Source organism: Spea bombifrons, chromosome 8, assembly GCF_027358695.1.
Source record: "Spea bombifrons isolate aSpeBom1 chromosome 8, aSpeBom1.2.pri, whole genome shotgun sequence".
NCBI lineage: Eukaryota > Metazoa > Chordata > Amphibia > Anura > Pelobatidae > Spea > Spea bombifrons.
In genome coordinates, this window is record NC_071094.1 from 16254488 (window position 1) to 16275964 (window position 21477).

General features: G+C 43.9%; 1 protein-coding gene across 1 annotated transcript in view; it reads right to left on the minus strand.

Moving 5' to 3' along the window:
* The window catches only part of PAPPA (pappalysin 1), a 492315-nt gene that overhangs the window by 209409 nt on the left and 261429 nt on the right, over positions 1-21477 (minus strand). The gene's annotated exons all lie outside the window — the stretch shown is intronic.

Below are 21477 nucleotides of genomic sequence, written 5' to 3' on the forward strand. Positions count from 1 at the left end.
ATTTTGCATATCAAAATTATAAATTGGCCCTGTGGATCTAGAAATTGAAAGATATTTTCAAATTGGATTCTCCCCTTTTTTTAAATTTTTTTATCTGAACCATGGATTATAATTGGAAATTTTATTCCTCCCCAGGTGATTTTGCTCTCCAGTGAGTTTCTTGAACTTATATCAATTTGATTTTTTAACATATGGTTGTATAATATAGATCTTTTTTGGTTCAAGTTGAGACCTTGCACATTAACCAATATCAATTTTATCATTATTATATCGTAATTTGCCTCAACTTTCCTTTCTTCTGATCACAAGGTAGTTGCACCAAGAAAAAAAAGACATAACAGAAAAAATGCATAAAAAGACTAACATATAACATGTAACTTACAATCCCATACAGGTTGTTCGTAACCATGTATCTTGGGTACACTTTTCTTGGTTGCCCTAGCAGCCTTTCGGCTGATGACTCCCATTCGTGTCTTAATCGATAGGCATGGGTCCTAGGCTAAATCTGAAGCCCAAAGTGGGGCTGAATGGAGTGAAACAGGGAGGAGAAAATGGAAAAAAGTAAATAGGTGGCTCCAGTGCTAAGTGTGAAAAAATCATTAAAAGAAATAATCTGTGTCTAAAATAAAAAGAAGGAGAAAAGAGAAAGAAAGAAAAAATAATAATAATAATAATAATAATAATAAAAAAAAAAAATTAAAGGTCGTTTAGAAGGTGACTCCAGTGACTAAGTGTGATAGGGTCATTAATATAAATTTGACTTGAGAGCAAAAAATATCTATTTATTTTATTTATTTATCTAAGAACTAATAGGATTCCCCGTTCGGCCTACTTCTTTGGGAATTTCTGTCAGCTTGGTTAGTTTTGAATATTCTTAATTTTTATCTAGCTTTCTAATTCTTCTGGGGAATCAAATATTTTGGGTTGGCCTTCTGTCAAGACTTTTATTGTGCTCGGAGGTCTTATTGATATTTAATTAGCTTTTTTAAGATTTCTAGAGGGTTTGCAAAGCTCCTTCTCCAAGCATGTGTCTCTGGGGAAATATCTTGGAATAATTGTATATCTTTAAATCTTTGATCCTGCCCACTGTTAACTCTAAAAGAAAGGGTGGTCCTGAGTGATAGATTCTGGGATATTTCTAATCCGTAAATTTACTCTGCAAGATCTGTCTTCCAATTCTCGCAATTAATTTTCTAGAGTTTTCACTTTTATCTCTATATTTTGTGTGGTAGCGTAGAGTGGTCTTTAATGACAGTGGTTAATTTCTCTTCTAAATGGTTAATTTTAACAATGAGATCTTTTATTTCTATTTTTAATTCATTTTTAATTTCTGTACAGTTCCTTTTAATTTCTTGTGCTTATGTGAGTGCTTGGTTCTCAAAACATTTTTGGAGAACGTTTTCAGTTACATAATTAACCTCTGATGGATCTGAACTGCCTTGGGTGTTTATCGTTTCAGAGTCTGATATGTTTAATTCTTCCATTGGAGATTTAAATCTAGTTTGGGAGGGGATGTAATAGTCTGAAACCCGTTTTTCAGGTTTATCTTCTTTTTTTTATCTGCCCCCTTCTCTCTCCTGGTTTGTGCTATTTTGGAAGCCATTGTTTAACTATTGAATCCATGGATTATCCTTCTTTAGTCATAGTAGAAAGTGGTAATATGGGCTAGTTACCATTAGGCCAGGTTTCCACTTGGGTATTTTTCCTGTGTTATTTTCTTGATGAAAAATCAGGAGTTTTAGCCTTTCTGTGGAAATTGCTTTTTTGACCTTAGGCAGTTTTGCCAGCCTTTACAAGTTAGAATTTTCACCCAGCTAAAAGGGATTAGGATTAGTATCTGCCCCTCCTGATGTCATTTCCTTGGTAGAGTTCTACTTAAACACGCCCCGGCGGACCCTTTTTTCTCTTTTCTATGGTTTGTAAGGCATGCTTTATTCCAAATGTTTGCTCCTCTAGGAAGATTGGCCCCAAATGATGGTGCAAATTGCAAGGGATACTCACTAGTTGAATACGTTTGGACACATCAAAGAAAATTCTGGGTGCAATGCTGCTAATAAATTACACATAGACAGCACACAGTGTACAAGCAGATAAAAGTTTTACCACAGTACTGGGAAAATGGCAGCTCTTCCTCTTCCTGGGTCCTGCCCCTGTTTTGTAACCTTGAAAAAAAACGCCATAAAAAACACCAAGGCAAAACCCACATGTCGTTTTCATGGCGTTTTTCTCTCCCATAGACTTCTATTGGAGAAAACACCAAGATTTCCTTGCAAAAAACGCAAGAGTGTCAACGTGCTGCGATTTTGAAAAACTGCCACAGAGCCCAAAAAGCAGTAAAACGCCAAAGAGGACTGAAAAAACGCCAAACAGAAAAACGATAAGTGGATATGGGATTGTGCGATTTCCTATTGAAGAACAGCTAACATCTGGCCGCAGCGTTTTTTCACTAATAAAATGCTGTGTGGCTGAATTGGCGTTATTATGGGCGTTTTTGCAAAAAATACCCAAGTGGAAACCTAGCCTAACACAGTTTCACTCTTCCTTTCAGATTCCCTTCCCTTTTAACCTCTCTTCTTTTGACACCTCCTCTTTATTTACATTATCTAATGATTGTAAGTGTACCCAGCTTATAGGTAAATAGAGAGAGAGAGAAAAAAAAATTGAAACAGGGAACTTATCTGATTTGATCTGATTTATAGTTTGTATCCTTAGAAAACCTTCTCTGCAAGTTCCTAGTTGAGTATGAAATCAGCATTGCTCCATCGCTTCCATGAACAATAAGTTCCTGCGTCCACCGCTTCCAGGGGGAACTCCGTCCAAAGGGACCCTCCGTTTCGCCTACTCCACTGACCAGCACTCCGGAGACCGCGGCAATATGGTAAGGCTAAGATAGTTGTTGTTTTTCCCCCTTACCCTTTTAGCAGTTCCAAGCAGCGCTTGTAGGATCACAGAGACTACAATCCATTCAGCACACCTCCTCCTGACGCTCACGTGATCACGTCATCACATCCTGTCTGCTCCTCCCAATGTACCACAAAAACTAGCCCTCACTCACAACACTCAACAATGCTTATAGGTAGTGTAGTAAGGTACCTGCTAAGACACTTCTAGTTCTGCGGGGACAGTAGGAGACCCAATATGTTTCCAGGCTTTTATTGCACCACATTAAATAAACACACAAAGAAAAGCCTACTCCTATTTAGGAGTTTTACTATACATTAGTCTTCCCTGACTTCTCAAAAGTTGTCTCTCTTACCAGCCCACCTTGGAGCACACTGGAACTCAGGTACACCTCCTGTTCCTTCCAAGATGTAGACAAAATAACGAAGAACCAAGGTCAATGACTAGCCAAGGTCAAGACGCCAGAAAACAGACACGAGAAACTAGCCAAGGTCAGGGTACCAGAAGCCAGCAAAAACAAATAACAAACCAGGTTCAACAAGGAGAGACGAATCACAACACGTACTAAGGATAGGCCCTATAGGACATAGGCACGACCATCAGAAGGCAAGGTACAATGGTTTCTGAAAGTTTAGGTAGGAAGTGGAAGGTTTCGGCGGCTAATTTGAATTTGGCCCCAAATTTCAAAAGTCTGTTACATCACTTCTGTTCGAAGAGCAGCTGTTGCCAAGTGGAGGGGGTCTCTCCCTTCTTTGGAGCAGCTGCTACTGTTTGTCGGAGAAGGCGGGTCTCCCCCTTCGCTGTGGCAGTTAGGTGACACAAACATGTGGGTTTTTTCTTTACTTTTCTCACACTGGCTAGTTAACATTTACAAGGGGAAGGTGAAGTATTAGATTGGAGAAGTGTGCTGATGCCATTTTAACTTGCCCGTAGCACGTACAAGGGCATGCAATTGATGTCAAGTCTGCATGAGTCTCTGTGTGTGAGACTGCCTGAGTCTCTGTGTGTTTGAGACTGCCTAAGTCTCTGTGTGTGTGTGAGACTGCCTGAGTCTGTGTGTGTGAGACTGCCTGAGTCTGTGTGTGTGTGACTGCCTGAGTCTGTGTGTGTGTGACTGCCTGAGTCTGTGTGTGTGTGACTGCCTGAGTCTCTGTGTGTGTGTGACTGCCTGAGTCTCTGTGTGTGTGTGACTGCCTGGGTCTCTGTTTGTGTGTGTGACTGCCTGGGTCTCTGTTTGTGTGTGTGACTGCCTGGGTCTGTGTGTGTGTGTGACTGCCTGAGTCTGTGTGTGACTGCCTGAATCTGTGTGTGACTGCTTGAGTCTGTGTGACTGCTTGAGTCTGTGTGACTGCTTGAGTCTGTGTATGTAAGACTGCCTGAGTCTCTGTGTGTGTGTGACTGCCTGAGTCTCTGTGTGTGACTGCCTGCGTCTCTGTGTGTGTGTGAGACTGCCTGAGTCTCTGTGTGTGTGTGACTACCTGAGTCTCTGTGTGTGTGTGACTGCCTGGGTCTCTGTTTGTGTGTGTGACTGCCTGGGTCTGTGTGTGTGTGTGACTGCCTGAGTCTGTGTGTGACTGCCTGAATCTGTGTGTGACTGCTTGAGTCTGTGTGACTGCTTGAGTCTGTGTGACTGCTTGAGTCTGTGTGTGTAAGACTGCCTGAGTCTCTGTGTGTGTGTGACTGCCTGAGTCTTGGTGTGTGTGTGTGAGACTGCCTGAGTCTCTGTGTGTGTGTGTGTGTGAGACTACCTGAGTCTGTGTGTGTGTGTGTGTGAGACTGCCTGAGTCTGTGTGTGTGTGTGTGAGACTGCCTGAGTCTGTGTGTGTGTGTGTGAGACTGCCTGAGTCTGTGTGTGTGTGAGACTGCCTGAGTCTGTGTGTGTGTGTGAGACTGCCTGAGTCTCTGTGTGTGTGTGAGACTGCCTGAGTCTCGGTGTGTGTGTGTGTGAGAGAGACTGCCTGAGTCTCTGTGTGTGTGTGTGTGAGACTACCTGAGTCTCTGTGTGTGTGTAAGACTGCCTGAGTCTCTGTGTATGTGTAATACTGCCTGAGTCTCTGTGTGTGTGTGAGACTGCCTGAGTCTCTGTGTGTGTGACTGCCTGAGTCTGTGTGTGAGACTGCCTGAGTCTCTGTGTGTATGTGACTGCCTGAGTCTGTGTGTGTGTGTGAGACTGCCTGAGTCTTGGTGTGTGTGTGTGAGACTGCCTGAGTCTCTGTGTGTGTGTGTGTGAGACTACCTGAGTCTGTGTGTGTGTGTGTGAGACTGCCTGAGTCTGTGTGTGTGTGTGTGTGAGACTGCCTGAGTCTGTGTGTGTGTGTGAGACTGCCTGAGTCTGTGTGTGTGTGAGACTGCCTGAGTCTCTGTGTGTGTGTGAGACTGCCTGAGTCTCTGTGTGTGTGTGAGACTGCCTGAGTCTCTGTGTGTGTGTGAGACTGCCTGAGTCTCTGTGTGTGTGTGTGAGACTGCCTGAGTCTGTGTATGTGTGAGACTGCCTGAGTCTCTGTGTGTGTGTGAGACTGCCTGAGTCTCTGTGCGTGTGAGACTGCCTGAGTCTCTGTGCGTGTGAGACTGCCTGAGTCTCTGTGCGTGTGAGACTGCCTGAGTCTCTGTGCGTGTGAGACTGTCTGAGTCTCTGTGCGTGTGAGACTGCCTGAGTCTCTGTGTGTGTGTGTGAGAGTGCCTGAGTCTCTGTGTGTGAGAGTGAGAGTGCCTGAGTCTCTGTGTGTGAGAGTGAGAGTGCCTGAGTCTGTGTGTGTGTGTGTGTGTGTGAGACTACCTGAGTCTCTCTGTGTGTGAGAGACTGCCTGAGTCTCTCTGTGTGTGTGACACTGCCTGAGTCTCTGTGTGTGTGTGAGACTGCCTGAGTCTCTACATGTGTGAGACTGCCTGAGTCTCTCTCTGCATGTGTGAGACTGCCTGAGTCTCTCTCTGCGTGTGTGAGACTGCCTGGGTCTCTCTCTGCATGTGTGAGACTGTCTGGGTCTCTCTCTGCGTGTGTGAGACTGCCTGGGTATCTCTCTGCGTGTGTGAGACTGCCTGGGTCTCTCTCTGAGTGTGTGAGACTGCCTGGGTCTCTCTCTGCATGTGTGAGACTGCCTGGGTCTCTCTCTGCGTGTGTGAGACTGCCTGGGTCTCTCTCTGCATGTGTGGGAGAGACTGCATGAGTCTGTATGTGTGTATGGGAGAGACTGCCTGAGTCTGTGTGTGTGTGTGAGACTGCCTGAGTCTCTGTGTGTGTGTGAGACTGCCTGAGTCTCTGCATGTGTGAGACTGCCTGAGTCTCTCTCTACATGTGTAAGACTGCCTGAGTCTCTCTCTGCGTGTGTGAGACTGCCTGGGTCTCTCTCTGCATGTGTGAGACTGTCTGGGTCTCTCTCTGCGTGTGTGAGACTGCCTGGGTATCTCTCTGCGTGTGTGAGACTGCCTGGGTCTCTCTCTGAGTGTGTGAGACTGCCTGGGTCTCTCTCTGCGTGTGTGAGACTGCCTGGGTCTCTCTCTGCGTGTGTGAGACTGCCTGGGTCTCTCTCTGCATGTGTATGGACTAATGTGATGTTGAAAAGGCTAAGCAATAGACACAAAGACATGGCATGAATGGCCATTAAGAGAGGCTTCCACATTAAGGGAGGCCACCATGCTATGGGCTATGCAGTTTCAGACACTGCCCACGGTGTATTGTAGTGGAGGAGACTTTCCTACACCAGTTTTGACAGTCTCCTTTTACCCTGGAGAAAAAACTCAGGGAAGAAGTTTTTCTCCTTTCATTGAGTTTTGTATGGACTCTTTTCAGGAACTCACACAGAAGGTGCCATAGAAGAAGCTTAGTGTCTGATGTTTTGCGTTAAGGACACTTTGTGGTTTCCCAGGAACTGCCTCATCCTGGAAAGGGAACAGTTCACTGTCTGAGACTATTGCAGGCTGATCCTTAGCTTGCTCAGAGACTACACCATCATTGACAGCCTCGGGAGGAAGAATCTCCAGTCCTCTTTCTCCTGATCCCAAACAAGCCCCTTGACGTTTGCCATACCCCTTCCTCCCAACTCTCACCCATCCTCAGTTGTTATTCCTGCTGCAAAGCCCCTATTTCTGCACCCCTGGAACTGTTAAATGTGTTAATTGTATGATGTGATTACTTTGGTTTTTATTCTGTTTCTCTGTATTTTGCATGTCCTTTGTTTTCAGGTGTGTTTGACAGTATACAGAAGCTATTGCTGTATACTGTATTTGCTTGATTATAAGACAAGGTTTTTCCAGAGCAAATGCTCTGAAAAATACCCCTTGTCTTATAATTGGGGTTGTCTTATAATCAGGCCTCAAATAGGTCTGACTATGAGACTAAGTGTCACACACTGGGTAAGCAGGTTAGCGAGGGGCCTCGGTGCAGGGATAGCGTTGTCTGTTTGTACACCGCGATTCATGGTGCAAGGTAGACAGGCACACAGCAGACAGAGGTGCAGGACTGGAACTGGCAAGGCTGATGCTGAAATAGAAGCCCACCGGCAGGGCACACGACTGGAAGCTCACTGGCAGAGCACAGGACTGGACATGCTGCTGGAAGCCCTCATGTTGGGCACACGACAGGAAGCCCACTCGCAGGGCACACGACAGGAAGCCCACTCGCAGGGCACACGACAGGAAGCCCACTCGCAGGGCACACGACAGGATGCTCACTCGCAGGGCTGAAGGCAGGAGCAATCCAGAATCAGGTACAAAAGGAAGCCAGGAATAATTCAGGAACAGGACCAGGGCAAAACAGTCCTATTACTACAATGCCAAGCCCCAGTTTGCAGGAAGCTACAGCCCTTTATACTGCAGGGCAGCAGGTAACGAGGCCAGGTGGCAACAGTAGGAGGAGAGCAGAAACATAGGCAGAGCGGCCACTAGAGGCTGAACTAGGAACAGTCCAAAAACCTGAATGCACAATACAGGAGCCAGGAAACCAGGGCAGAATGTCACAGTACCCCCTCTTTAAGGAGCGAACTCAGGACGTGACAAAACTTGAAACGAAGAGGGACCACACTAAAAGGAGCTTTTGAAAACAGCACACTCCAGTCCCTAATACAGAAAACCAGACAGACAGGGCATGAACAGGTAACTAGTCAGAATTAGTACACAACATATTTTCATAAATCTGTAGGTCTTTAAGTTTCACTACAGTCCCATCAGAGGCATAGGTACAATCTGGTGGCAGAACGTAGCGCGACTCCTCTGTATGGGCTGTCATAATCTTCTCTTGGCGAGCACCAGGTTTCTTTTTCTTCTTTACCTCAGCTTTATCAGAGACCAGAACTGTGCCAAGGACAAGGGGTTTAGAAAAGGAGCTTGGGGTTCTTTCAGAATCATTTTGGCTTATCAAAGAAACATGTTTAGACTCATTAGGTAGCCGTTTACATTGGAGTGACTTGCGTTCACTTAAATGTTTTTCATACTGAGCAAGACTTTCTCTACCTAAGATTGTCCCGTCAGAAGCCAAGACAAGACCTGGGGCCCCTAAAGGATGTCGTGCAGTCTGCAATTTTCTAGAGTTATTTTTTCGTTTGCTTTGAGTGATAGGAGTAGTACTCCTGACAGAACCAATCGCCATAGGAGTCCTTGCAGCAACAGTTTTCCTTTTATCAGTTTTGCGTCTGCGGGGAGTAGAAGAAACAGCCTCTTTAACAGTGCAAATAGGACTACAAAAATGATTCTCAGTTATGTCCTCCTCACTGAGATCTGGAGCCTCGAAAGACATATTTTCCTCCCCTGTAAGTTCAGACACACTAGGCATTTCAAGATCATTAGGCCCAACGACAGAATTGAAAGGGTTAATGGGAGCACTGGGTTCACCCTCCTCCGATTCACCTCTAGTTTCCCCATGACTTTCATGTTCTAAGGCTTGCATATTTTGTTCATCAGCAATAGAGGACTTAGCTGGTTTAGGTGGCCTGAACCGGCAGAAAGAAATCCTGTGATCTATCCCCCCACAATAAAAGCATAAATTGCCCTCCTGTCGCCTTTGTTTTTCGGCTTTAGTGAGGGGTTCTCGTTTATAACTTTTGTTTTGGACCTTTTTAGGTTCAGACACAGCCCTGGACTTACTGGTACTAGCACACCTAGTGTTGCACTCAACCATGCACTTAACTGACTTGCACAACACCAGCATACCCTCAGCCAGCATCAATAACACCGATGGTATCCCTGCGGACTCCTCAGTATGGCCTTGGCATTCTGTCACACACTGGGTAAGCAGGTTAGCGAGGGGCCTCGGTGCAGGGATAGCGTTGTCTGTTTGTACACCGCGATTCATGGTGCAAGGTAGACAGGCACACAGCAGACAGAGGTGCAGGACTGGAACTGGCAAGGCTGATGCTGAAATAGAAGCCCACCGGCAGGGCACACGACTGGAAGCTCACTGGCAGAGCACAGGACTGGACATGCTGCTGGAAGCCCTCATGTTGGGCACACGACAGGAAGCCCACTCGCAGGGCACACGACAGGAAGCCCACTCGCAGGGCACATGACAGGAAGCCCACTCGCAGGGCACACGACAGGATGCTCACTCGCAGGGCTGAAGGCAGGAGCAATCCAGAATCAGGTACAAAAGGAAGCCAGGAATAATTCAGGAACAGGACCAGGGCAAAACAGTCCTATTACTACAATGCCAAGCCCCAGTTTGCAGGAAGCTACAGCCCTTTATACTGCAGGGCAGCAGGTAACGAGGCCAGGTGGCAACAGTAGGAGGAGAGCAGAAACATAGGCAGAGCGGCCACTAGAGGCTGAACTAGGAACAGTCCAAAAACCTGAATGCACAATACAGGAGCCAGGAAACCAGGGCAGAATGTCACACTAAGATCCAGATCCCCCGCAGCGCCCAACTTACCGGTGCTTCTGAGTCCCCGGTGTGTAGCCGGGGCAGTGTGTAGACGTATATGCATTTCCCGTAGACAACGTCCGCTGCAGCTGGAAGGAGGTGTGGTTAGCAGCGGGGGTTGTCTGTGTCCATTACGTAGACCTTCCCCGGCTGTCAGAGATCAGAGTTCCCCGCACCGGTGAGGGGAATTCTCTTTGACAGTCGGAGGGTGTATGCACGATGGACCCAGACAACCCCCGCTGCTAACTGCACCTCCTTCCGGGTGCAGCGGAAGTTGTCTAAGCGAATCGCGTAGACGTCTACTTGCTGCCTGTACAACACACCGGGAGTCAGAAGCACCGGTAAGTTGGGGGGGTGTTAAATGGGGGGCATAAGGCATTTCTGTAGGCAGAGTGCTCTATGAAATGCCTTTTAACCCCCTTAATGCCACTCTGCCTCCAGAAATGCCTTTTAACCCTCTATGCTTTATACCTTCCTATATGCCACTCTGCCCCATAATATGCCTCTTAACCCCCTAAATGCCAGAGTGGCATATAGGGACATTTCTGGAGGCAGAGTGGCACATAGGGGCCAAAAGGCATTTCATGGTGTACAGTGGCATATGGTGGGTTAAAAGGCATATTGCAGGGCACAGTGGCATTTACAGGGTTAAAAGGCATATCATGGGGCATAGTGGCATATAGGGGGGTATAAGGCATTTCTGGGGCAGAGTGGCAAGCCTGGGGGCAGATGTGCATAACTGGGAGGGGCAGGTTGGAAAATAAAAGGAAATCAAAAAAAATATTTTTCTCAATCATAGCTTTTATTAAAAAAAAAGTTTACATAGTTTACATGAATTAACATTTACTGGTAAACCTTTTTTTCCTATAGGGTTTTCTTATATTCAGGATTTTTCTTTTTTTCCTAAATTAATATTCAGATTTGGGGGAGTCATCTTGGTTAAGCTGATGATGTTTGTGTTTTGCTCTGCGCCACAATTTATCTTGTACAGTTCTTGAATAACCTCAATTTGTTATTGGGAAGGTGACATCTGATCTCCAGTGGCCATGAAGTGACTTTGTTAAGGCAGTGTCGGGATATCTTGACAGAAGTTCCAGTTCCTGCCTGAAGACTTGTCTGCAGACTTGCCTGCACTTTGAGGTCCATCAATCTGGTTGACCATCGCTCCAATTTTGCAAGAGGACACTGAAGATCACACTGAAGATAGGTCTGTCTGGTGGTCCTATGAGGCCATTCCAGTGTAAATGACCTTTTGGTTCTGAAGAAATTGTCAGGGTTTTTTAATTTCAAAATGAAATTCGGTACAATATTTTCTCTCTCTGGCAAATTCATAATTACCCGTGTTTATTTTTACTTATATCCACTGCTGTTATTTTCACAGAATATTAAAACATACCCTTAAGACCTATGTAAGGTGATCGATACAGATGTAAGAAATTGCCATATCTAAAGCCTCCACAGGCTTTTCTACTTTTGAGTTGTTGTACGGGAGACATCCTTTGGGATTACAGGATATAGTTAAAGAGACCTGGGAGCAGGAGAGTACTCTTCACTGGAGTGTGATTGAAAATTGAGCTGGACAAGTCCAGGTCATCATTTACCCTAGAAGACTGTGGTTACTAAATAGACCCTTGAAAAAAGTCTGACATCCAAAGAGTTTTGTCACAACATGCCTACTACCCTGTACACAGTCACCACTACCTTTATACGCAAACATCTGGACATTTTTTATTCAGAAACTTAATTCAGAGCAATATTTTTTACTGGGAAGGTCCCTGCCCCTTCAGGACTAGCCTTTCACAACAGAAGCATATTTGGGGGTAGGAAGAGATCCAGACTTGATTTTGCATTGCAGAACCACCAGAAACAGCAGCACTATACCAATGGATAGACACATCCAGCTGCATGTGATGCGACTAAAACTCCTCCAAAATTTGACTATTTTGATAAATTGCTTAAGGAAAAGCAGCATCAGAAGGATAAAGGACAGGAACTGGCAGACAGACACATCCAGCCGTATGGTATGAGACTGAATTTCCATTAAAAATGTTTTTGGATAATACATTATGATGCTTAATCAACGCAGACAATAAATAGATAAACGCCTACAAAAAGGTAAGTGATTTGACAGTGCACCTCATGTGAGATGTGTTGAGATAAATTCATACGAAATCCAAATTAATAAAATCAATAACATCAATTCAGTACGAGGAAAGCATATTTTACGTGTTAACCATAGTCTATAGCTAAGCCTAATGTTGAAATTCATGAGATGTGAGAATTGATTTTATTGTTTTTTGAATAACCACCCGAATTTATTGGATGTCCTGTGAATTTATCTTGACAAAGTGCACTGGCAAATCACTCGCCTTTTTTATATGCTAAAAATTGGACGGTGGGTGACGATGCATTCGGAAACTAACTGACATTGCTTTTACCATATGTCAGCGCAGTACTCCAGGTGACTGATCCATTGGAATGCATGCAGGCTATAAATAGATAAATAGGTTATCTGGTTCCTAATTATAATTCTAGACAAACGTGTTCCTAAAGGTAAATTAAAACCAGTTATCACCAGTAATGTTGCCACTAAATTAGCATGATCGATAGAACCATAGATGCAGAAAGAGTGTATACCAAAGGGAGAGGAAATCAAAGTACCTATCAGAGTTCCCATGTAAAAGCATCACAAAAGTGTGTCACATTATCTATGGTGACTGCTAGTATGGTTACATTGTAACACCAATGTTATGACAGCATAGCGAATCTCCTAATATAGTTGAATCATTAACATGTATAAAATGATATACTCAGTTTTATTCTAAAGGTCCAGTTAGGAGCGGCATATAACAAGGTCAAGGATGAGCCGAGGTCAGGGTGCCAGAAATCAGGGAACAACTAAGAACAACCAGAGGTCAGGAATCCAGAGGTCAGAATAAACAAGGTCAAGCCAAGGTCAAACAGCTAATTCAGGGGGTTATACTCTCTGCGGTGGCTGGAGCGGCTGCTGGCTAAGGAAGGCGGGTCTCGCTCTCCTCCATGGCGGCTGGAGAGGCTGCTGGCTAACAAAGGGGGTCTCCCTGAACTCCATGGAGGTTGCTGCCGAAGCAGGTAGGTGACACAGGCACAGTTTTTTTTAACAAAACTCAAATGAGGATGTTGTTCTTTATGACCAGGAAAATATAATCCTTTTAATGAGGCAACAACTGATTTTCATTGGCTGGCAATGGCCAAATTGGTAAGGATATCTTTTGAAAATAGTGCACTAAAGCCACTTCAGGCATCAATGAAAGCTGAACCTAGCAATCCCCTCTAGCTTTGATTTGCTGGCCACATTGCATTGAGGAGAAGGATGGTGGCTTAGGAAGCATGACTCCCAGGCTTGAGGGAGTCAGATTTCACTTTGTTAAAATATTTTTGTGTAGTGCAACATTATTTTATTGTTAAGCATCTCATGTGCTCTTCTGCATTCTGTTCTCATCTTGGATTTACCCAAGTCTCTTTCTCAAGCATACATGTAGGTTAAGTATTGCCTTGTGGATTTTCTTTTATGCAGATACAGTATCTCACAAAGGTGAGTACACCCCTCACATTTTTGTAAATATTTTATTATATCTTTTCATGTAACAACACTAAAGAAACTCTGCGACAATGTAAAGTAGTGAGTGTACAGCAGGTATAACTCAACACACAGCCATTAATGTCTAAACCTTGGCAATAAAAGTGAGTACGCCCCTAAGTGGAAATGTCCAATTTGGGCCCAATTAGCCATTTTCCCTGCCTGGTGTCATGTGACTCTTTAGTGTTAAAAGGTCTCAGATGGGAATGGAGAGCAGGCGTGTTAAATTTGGTGTTATCACTCTCACACTCTCTCATACTGGTCACTGGAAGTTCAACATGGCACCTCATGGTAAAGAACTCTCTGAGGATCTGAAAAAAAAGAATTGTTCCTCTACATCAAGATGGCCTAGGCTATAATGGCCAAGACCCTGAAACTGAGCTGCAGCACGGTGGGCAAGACCATACAGTGGTTTCACAGGACAGGTTCCACTCAAAACAGACCTCACCATGGTCGACCAAAGAAGTTGAGTGCACGTGCTCAGTGTCATATCCAGAGGTTGCCTTTGGGAAATAGATGTATGAGTGCTGGCAATATTGCTGAAGAGGTTGAATGGGTGGGGGGTCAGCCTGTCAGTGCTCAGACCATAAGCCAGACACTGCATCAAATTGGTCTGCATGGCTGTCGTCACAGAAGGGGATGCACAAGAAAGCCTGCAAACAATTTGCTGAAGACAAGCAGACTAAGGACATGGACTACTGGAACCATGTCCTGTGGTCCAATGATACCAAGATAAACATGTTTAGTTCAGATGGTGTCAAACATGTTGACAGGATCCGCAAATCCGACCCAGACGAAGCTTCTCACCCGAGTACCCGCTACCCGCGGGTACTGAATCCTGCGATGCGTCTCCGGCTTCTTCCTCCTCTGCCATCATGTCTGCCGCTAGGAGCGTGCGTTACCCGAAACGGCATTTCCGATTTCCTGGTTTACTGACTCTGGCTTCTGATTTTGACTTCACTGCTCCCTGTTATTCTGACCTTGGCTACGTTCCTGACCACTGCTACTACGCTGCATTTAGCTAACAGACTCTCTCCTGGAGTTACTTCCCTGCATATCGGACACCACCATTCCAACCAGGTGAGGAGTACAAAGAGTGTCTTGCCTACAGTTAAACATGGTGGTGGGAGTGTCATGGTCTGGGCCTGCATGAGTGCTGCCGGCACTGGGGAGCTACAGTTCATTGAGGGAACCATGAATGCCAACATGCACTGTGACATACTGAAGCAGAGCATGATCCCCTCCCTTCGAAGACTGGGTCGCAGGGCACTATTCCAACATGATAACGACCCCAAACACACCTCCAAGACGACCACTGCCTTGCTAAAGAAGCTGAGGGTAAAGGTGATAGAGTGGCCAAGCATGTCTGCAGACCTAAACCCTATTGAGCATCTGTGGGGCAGCTCCGTGATGTCGTCATGGAGGAGTGGAAGAGGACTCCAGTGGCAACATGTGAAGCTCTGGTGAACTCCATGCCCAAGAGGGTTAAGGCAGTGCTGGAAAATAATGGTGGCCACACTAAATATTGATACTTTGGGCCCAATTTGGACATTTCCAATAAGGGGTGTACTCACTTTTGTTGCCAATGTTTAGATATTAATGGCTGTGTGTTGAGTTATTTTGAGGGGACAGCAAATACAGACTGTACACTCACTACTTTACATTGTAGCAGAGTGTCATTTCCTCAGTGTTGTCTCATGAAAATATATAATACAATACTTACCAAAATGTGAGGGTTGTACTCACTTGTGAGATACTGTATATTTCTGATTGTTGATGCTAAGAAACAAAGTGAATCTGCATACATAAGACAAGATGAAGTTTTTGAATGCAGTCCTTTTCAGATATTTACACAATTTCCTGTGTGGGATTCCTTTTTTCATTTGCAAATCTGAAAAGGGGCTAAGAATTCCTATGTCATAAAGTTGGCAAGCACACACAGACCACAGGGAATTATTAAATTTGGAATCGTCATCCCCAAAATGGAAATAGGAGTGGAAGAGGAGGTGATAGATGGGAGGCTTGGGATAGGGTTTTTTCTTGGTCTACTGAGGTTACAGATCCTCTGGAATGTTTGCACTAGGACATTTTCCATAGTATGGTTCAATGTTGGGAACTCCCAATATCACTTTGTAGCAAAGGGTTAACAGACCTTCAACCTCGGTAAAAGCACAGAAAACCGACTGGACTTATTTCATCTAAAAAGCTCATCTTTAACCCTATATATCATTTTTAAAAGCAGGGAAGGATTTCAGGCCAGCTTGATGTGAAAATATTGTAAAAAATATTTTCAACAATCAAACTGGCAATTAGACTTGTGCATTCGTCTTCGGGCGAACATGAAAACGAACACGAAGAGTGCGTTTTCGTGTTCGTTCTGAAGACATGCCGAAGAGAAGACAGCGGCGGTAAAACGTAGACGAAGACGAAGACACACACCACGAAGATCTTCGTGATCGTCTTCGACTACCACTCTCGACGGTCCCTTCTCCTTCTAACTTATGCATTGCGGCATCGCGGCAGTTCACGGAAGTGGAAATCCGCAGGTTCGCCGTCACGGGTTACAGGGCAGTGCGAATAAGCCTATTGGTCGCCTACAGGGACCTCCTCTGGCATCAACCAATTGGTTGATGCCAGAGGAAGACCCCGCAGGTGACCAATAGGCTCACTCGCACGGCCTTTGTAACCCCTGACAGCGAACCTATGGATTTCCGCTCCCGTTAACCCCTTCGATGCTGCGTTAGATAACAGGAGCGGAAATCCATAGGTTAAAGGGCTCACTCGCACGGCCCCTTATTGGTCGTTGAGGTTTTAAAAGTCTGTACGAGCGACCAACAGAGTCGCTCGTACAGACTTTTAAAACCCCAACGCTGCAACTTACCTGGCAGATCCCACTGGTCTCCCTGTTCTATCAGTTAAATGTCCGTACAAGCGACTTTATTGGTCGTTCGTACGGACATTTAACTGATAGAACAGGGAGATCAGTGGGATCTGCAGGACAAGTTAGAGCACCAGGAGCCTAAAAGTCTGTACGAGCGACCAACAGAGTCGCTCGTACAGACTTTTAAAACCCTAATGCTGCAACTTACCTGGCAGATCCCACTGGTCTCCCTGTTCTATCAGTTAAATGTCCGTACAAGCGACTTTATTGGTCGTTCGTACGGACATTTAACTGATAGAACAGGGAGATCAGTGGGATCTGCAGGACAAGTTAGAGCACCAGGAGCCTAAAAGTCTGTACGAGCGACCAACAGAGTCGCTCGTACAGACTTTTAAAACCCTAATGCAGCAACTTACCCGGCAGATCCCACTGGTCTCCCTGTTCTATCAGTTAATAAATGATAGAACAGGGAGACCAATGGTATCTGCCGGACAAGTTACGGCACCAGGAGTTTAACAGTCTGTACGAGCGACCCTATTGGTCGCCAGCAGGGGGCTCGTCTGCCATCAACCATTGGCAGACGAGCCGCCTGCTGACGACCAATAGAGTTGCTCATACAGACATTTAAACTCCTGGCGCCAGAGCTGCTGCAGTACGCGTTAACCCCGTATTAACCCCTTGACCGGAAAAAACTAAGAAAAACCGAACACGAAGAATGTCCACGAATATTCGCCTGAAGAGAAGACAGGAACAGGCGAATATTCGCAGAATACGAAGATTTTTTTTTTTCCCGAAGACGAGCATGAAGACGAACATGAAGGGCCCCCTGGTGCCCAAGTCTACTGGCAATTTCTTTTAAGATCATATTTTGTAGTAGGCTTAAGGCTGAGAACCAGGAATTTTTCAGCCTATTTTAAGAAAGCAACAGACACCCATAGGACTTTCTTTAGAGAAAGGCTACTCTCATAGGCTATTAAGCCATACCTATCATAGAGCCTTGTCATCTGAACGTCACTTATTATATAGATTATATATAAATATATATATATATATATAAAACACGTACAAAAAGTAAATTATGAGTTACAAAGCTACCTACCATACTGGCTGGAAAAATTGTGATTATTGGCCAATTTTACTGTGGGTTCACTATTGACAATTTATTACATTTTGTCGGGAGTTTCTTGTCCATAGTCATCATATTAGCTGGAAACATATGGCTGAAACCACTTAGAGGTACTTTTTCCATGTGGAAATAGAGTAATATCAACGGTCTAACTTGTGGAAGTCAAAAACTATTCTTAAGCCCGAAAAAAGTAAAATTAATGAAAATGACTACAAAGAGAGTCATTTGGATATACGCTCAATGGACACTTTATTAGGTACACCTGTTCAATTGCTTAACACAAATAGCTAATTACCCAAGCAGCAACTCAATGCATTTAGGCATGTAGATGTGGTCAAGACAACCTGATGAAGTTCAAACTGAGCTTCAGAATGGGGAATAAAGGGGATTTAAGTGACTTTGAACGTGGTATGGTTGTTGGTTCCAGACGGACTGGTCTGAGTATTTTAGAAACTGCTGATCTACTGGGATTTTCACGCATTACTATCTCTGGGGTTTAAAGAGAATGGTCCGAAAAAGAGAAAATATCCAGTGAGGTGCAGTTGTGTGGATGAAAATGCCTTGTTGAGGTCAGAGGAGAATGGGCAGACTGGTTTGAGATGACAGAAAGGTAATAGTAATTCTCAAATTACCACTTGTTACAACCAAGAATACCATCTCTGAATGCACAACACATCGAACCTTGAAGCAGATGGGCTACAGCAGCAGAAGACCACACCGGGTGCCACTCCTGTCAGCTAAGAACAGGAAACTAAGGTTACAATTCGCACAGGCACACCAAAATTGGACAGTGGAAGACCGGAATAATGTTGCCTGGTCTAATGAGTCTCGATGGCAGGGTCAGAATTGTCGTAAACAACATGAATCCATCCTGCCTTGTATCAACGGTTCAGGCTGGTGGTGGTGGTGTAATGGTGTGGGGGACATTTTCTTGGCACACTTTGGGCCCCTTAGTACCAATTGAATATTGTTTAAACGCGACAGCCTGCCTGAGTATTTGTTGCTGACCATGTCTATTCCTTTATGACCACTCATGTACTCATCTTCTAATGGATAATGCACTGTGTCACAAAGCTCACATCATCTCAAACTGGTTTCTTAAACATGACAATGAGTTAATTGTACTCCAATGGCCTCCACAGTCACCAGATCTCAATCCAATAGAGCACCTCTGGGATGTGGGGGAACGGGAGATTTGCATCATGGATGTGCAGCCAACAAATCTGCAGCAAGTGCCTGATGCCGTCATGTTCATATGGACCAAAATCTCTTAGGAATGTTTCCAGCTTGTAGAAAGTATGCCACAAAGAATGAAGGCAGTTCTGAAAGCAAAAGGGAGTCCAACCTGGTTTACCTTATAAAGTGGCCAGTGCGTGTATATCAGGAAAGCAATTGTCAGGGAAAAGCAGTCACTCAACAACCAATGACACGCCTGGCAATCATGGCGTTAAACAAGCTTATGGTGCTGCTGTAATGCCCCTCCCACACTATACAGTGTACACAGTGTATGGCGGACGTTGACGTCCTTACGTCAACGTCCGTCATACACTGTATAGTGGTGGACGCCTGTTTTAAAAGAGTTTAGAAGCAGATCAACGATCGCTTTCTAAGCTTCAATGGCGTCGCTGAAATGCCTCAATAGTGAGGCATTTAGCGTCATTGAACACCCACCCTAGGACACACTGTGACCTCCCCGGAAAGCGGTGACAAGAGAGAGTTTGCCTTTTCCAATATGACGGCGTCCTTTAGAAAAAGAAACAAGTTTCCAAGAGGGTCTGGCTCCACTTGCAGGATTAATACAGGTACTGCATTCAACCATGCAAGTCAACGCAGCCCAGCTTTCTAATCATGTGAGATTAGTAAAATATTTAAAAAAATAGATATAGCTAAAATATATATATATATATATATATATATATATATATATAAATGTGGTGACATTTAAAAAATGTCACTGTCAGGGGAACCATCCAGTTGCAACAAAATGTAAAAAAGTAACAAAAATATAAAAATTTATTTTTATGAGCAAGTACTAAAATTAGCGCTGTATTTTCCCAAATAGCCTGACATGAAAAGAGTTAAAATACAAGCATTTCAAATACCCAAGGGGTGTCTACTTTTTGAAAAAAATAAATGGTTTAATTGCACTGGCCAAACTGGCATTTGGTTCAAAGATGTCCCAAATAGAGCATATGCACAGACTGACCAAAATGAAAAAAAGTACACTTCCCAAATGTGGCCTTTTAGCCCTAAACAACCAGACAAACCCATGTATGGGTGGTATCGTTGTACTTAAAAGATGTTGCTGAAAACATATGGGGGTGTTGTTTGACAGTGACATATACCTGGAGATGTAAATTTGTACAATTTGTGTGATAAAAACACAAAATAAAATACCACCACAAATTTTGACAAAGGCTGGTGGTAAAATTAGTGCACCAGTTAAAATACCACCATTTGAAATACCTTACGTTGTCTAGTTTTCAAAAATATATGGTTTGATAAAGGAAAATTGCACTGGCCAGCTGCAAAGATGTCCCAAAAAGCATATGGTGCAGAATGACCAGATTTGGAAAAAATGGTACTTATTGCCCTATAACTTGCAGAAAAACTTAAAAACATTGGGTATTTTCTAAAGTCAGGACAAATAGTAGAATCAGTTTATCAGGTTTTTTTTATTAGCTTTTGTAGATAAGTAAAATATTTTTCAAATAAAAGTGAGAAAAGGTACTTTTTAAAATTTTTCAGCATTTTATCTATGTTTTATAGGAAATTATATGATATGATCAAAATGGTATCTGGAGAAAGCCCTGCTTGTCCTGAAAAAAACCAATATATATATATATATATATATATATATATATATATATATATATATATATATATATATTGTGTTGGTACATTAAATAAGAGAGGAGAAAATTACCGCTATACACAAGCACCGCAAAAGTGTTAAAACCTAGTCCTTAAGGGGTTAATTTTCACATTTAAAATTACATTCCTTTGCGTGGCAGAAACATAAAAATATCTCAGAACTTATATGGTAATATAAATTTGAAATATTATATGTAAACACGGCCAGCCAGCTCAGGGAGCCAAGTGTGAGCGGCAGTAAAAAAAAAAAAAAAAAAAAAAAAACTCTGGACAAAGTAAGGCTTCAGCTGTGTGATGTTCTAGATTTGTGATGATGTGGAGGTGTTAAAAAGGGGAACTGTGAATATCTGTATATGTAAGTAAGTGTGTCTCTATGTGTAGGTGTAAATGGCGGTGCGCTAGCGTGTATCTTATTTTATAAGCCGTCGTTGCGGCTGTAAGACCGCCCCCACAGGCCGCTTTAACTTCATTAATTGGCTGGCAGAGGCGGTCTTACAGCCGCCTGTGTGGCAGAGCCTGTCCTGGTGTGTGTGTGTTTGGGGGTCGGTCCGGCAGAACCTGTCCTGGTGTATGTGTGGGCGTCTGTGTGGCAGAGCCTGTCCTGGTGTGTGTATTTGGTTGTCTGTTTCCTGGCACTTTACTTACTGTAGGAATAAATTGAACTATGTAATTTTAATTTATCCAGAGATAAAACTCCCTCCTGAATTTGTAGTCACTTCAGAGGACAAAACTTTCTTGGCCCAGAAATCAGTGAAAGGAAAAGTAAAGGTTTTGTGTTATTTACTCTGTTTCAATCTGCATATTTTGTTAAAAAGGATTAGTGGCACTAAATTGTGGCTTCAGGCATCCCATGTATGATGACTCTTTTAGTGTACTAAAAATCCCATCACATCAGATTCTATCCTATATTATCAGCAGAGCACTGATGTCATCTTTATCCGGTACACATTGATGCAGAGGAGTTAAGATTCTGTCTATTTTATTTATTTCCATTAAATGGCCACCAAAATCCACAGCACCAGGCCCATGATGCTCTTAATCCGGCCCTGATCAACTCAGTGTGCGCCAGACAGTTTAAATCCAGTTTGTACCCACAGTCTGCCCCAGCCTTGTGCAGTTTTTTTGGCTAAACTTGTTTTAAATAGGTTGTGGACTGACTTTGTTTTACTGTTTAAGTAACTTAGCATTGATAGGATGAAGTGGCCCACTGCAGAAAAAACTTGGACATC